The 2,525-nt window shown below is 44.6% G+C and overlaps 1 pseudogene; it reads right to left on the bottom strand.

Annotated features, from left to right (window-relative positions):
* Positions 1-460: 460 nt before the first annotated feature.
* Positions 461-1,633, bottom strand: LOC100459524 (UV excision repair protein RAD23 homolog B-like; annotated as a pseudogene).
* Between the last annotated feature and the right edge of the window lie 892 nt (positions 1,634-2,525).

The following is a 2,525-nucleotide window of genomic DNA, read 5'->3' on the forward strand; positions in this document are numbered from 1 at the left end:
GCATTTCTCTTTACAGTTGCCATAGAGTTTCCTTTTAATTCCACAAAGCCCTTATCCAGTGTTTTCATGAAACAAAGACTGAAAATTCTACGTACCAATGATTCTTTCTGAAACCAATGTTAAGTCAGAGAAATATAAAGCAGGGCATTACACTAAATTTCTGAATCTAGTACACTAAAAAGAGTGAAACCTAGGGAAAGTCGCCTACTTTATAGAAGAAATAAAGACCTGCAAAAGCAGCCTGTACAATCATACTGTTTGGATGTGCAGCACCTGCTAATTGAAGCATACGTGCACTGTATTCATCCCTGCCCTATATCCTAGATCCCACCCTCCCCACCCCTAGCAATCTATCATATACAAAGTATTGTGGGTAGGATCCCAAGTCTTTCCAGACAACCCACTGGATGTAGTTAGTATAATGCACTGGTGTGAAGTGTAAGATACAAAAAAGTCCCTTTCAATCTTCATTCAAGTTCTGCTATAGAAGAAAATTGGCAGCAAAACTGATTCTTCTCACAAACAAAATATGCTCATATCATAAGTCTTTCAGGAAATCTTAATGCCTTTAACCTTTCTATAGCTTCTTTATCCTAACGTTACTAGAATGTAGTTCATATGACCACTTCCAACTTTGCAATTCCTCTCCTGCCACTTCCACCTCTTCCTCCATGTTCACCAGCTTCTTGAACTAGTTCATTTACCATCCGAATAAAATGCTCCTGGTGTTGGCTAATTTGCTGCAGCAATTAAGGATTCTCTTGACCTATCTGTTAAAGCAATGCTGGAAAAACAGGGAAGGATTCTATTGAGTCATTTGTCTCATCTGTCAAAACTGAGGCTGATTCTGTGAAATTTCTTGGGGATGTTCCCCAGAACTTGTAGTTTTTGCTGTCATAGTTGCAGCAGCTGAAGACACTGCTGAAGACTGAGGAGTCCTAGTAGTACCTGATTGGGTGGGGAGGAGGGGGGTGCTCAACCACAGCCTGACTTTTTCTACCTCCAGGGATTCCTATTAAAAGATACTGCACTCCTCTGTCAGGATTGTTGAAAATGACTCTCAGGGCCACAATTGCTTGCTCTTGTTTATAGCCCATTGACATGACCTCAGTTACCATATTCTCATAGGACTGACCTTTTACAAGTGTACTTGCAACTTCAAAAAGGTTTGGCAGAGAAGAATCCCCTGCTCTACTCTCAGTTGATGCTGAGCTAGTAGCCACTGGTGTTTCTGCTGACTTTTCTCCAGGTTTATCTTGTTTCATTGCACTAGAAGGTACATGTTCAGGACATGCTGTTGTTGGTGCTGGGGTGATAGATATAGGTGTGGATGTGGGAGCAAAGGCAGAGATGAGGGTTGCAGGCTAAGCCACAGCAGCTGCTGAGGAGGAACTCACTTCATAGCAGTGGCAGGATTTGATTGCTGCGTTGTAGCTGGAGCTGGTATTGTCACTGCTTTGGGTTTTGTCACCATAAACTCAACAAGTTTATAGTTTTTGAGAGCAGTATCATCATTGAGGATTTTGCCGGCATAAAATAATTTTTGACCTGCTACCAGAAAGTCATCTTTCCTCTCTTCAGGTTCAATCTTCTTTTTCAGTACTTTCACTGTCTCTTCAGAGTCGATGTTGATCTTGAAGGTTGGCTGCCTAAGTTTTAGGGTGACCTGTGTGGTGCACCTCACAGCTCCACTGCAGGGCCATCGCTGGTGCCAGCCAGGCTGAGTCTGAGGCCCAGCCAGGACTTGAGGTCACCTGCACTCCTTGCGCTCTGGGAAGGAAGGTGGTGGGGTCTGGGGGCTTGTCATATTCACCCAGGTGGGTGGTCTCACCAAGAGCCCAGACCTAAGGTCATGCTGATGCCTCCTCAACTATGGCTTTCCTTGTGAACAAGTGCACTGAGTCTGCAGGAGGCACGAGGAACTCTGTGACATAACAGAATCCACTAGCCCACCGCAGGATGGTGGTTGTCATCATCATGACCTGCCCCTCAGTGTTGGACAAATTTTTAAGGTGACCCCAGTGATTTCCACCTCCTAGTGTTCATGCCCTTGTGTGATCCTCTTCCCTTGAGTGTGGGTGAGACACATGACTTCCTTCTAGCCAATAGATAATGGCAAATGTGATGGGATGTATATATTTATGTATGTGTGATTACATGATTACATGATATTAGACTGTAGTGCTAATCTTGTTGGACTGTCTCCCTTGTTCACTTTGAGGAAACTAGAGGCTATGTTGGGGAACCCCACATAACAAGAATCTCTGGGAGACCTGTAGGACTGAGGGCAGCCTTTGGAGTGACAGGCTATAAGAAACTGAATCCCTCAGCCCTACAGTTACAAGACGCTAAATTTAACCAGCGACTTGAGTAAGCTTGGAAGCAGATCCTTCCCTTGCAGAGCCTACAATGAGACTTCAGCTCTAGCGGACACTGATTGCAGCCTTGCTAGACCCTGAGCAGAGGACCTAGCTAAGCTGTGCCAGCCTCCTTCCCCAGAAACTATGAGATAATCAGTGTGTTGT

Source organism: Pongo abelii, chromosome 6, assembly GCF_028885655.2.
Source record: "Pongo abelii isolate AG06213 chromosome 6, NHGRI_mPonAbe1-v2.0_pri, whole genome shotgun sequence".
In the NCBI taxonomy this organism is placed as follows: domain Eukaryota; kingdom Metazoa; phylum Chordata; class Mammalia; order Primates; family Hominidae; genus Pongo; species Pongo abelii.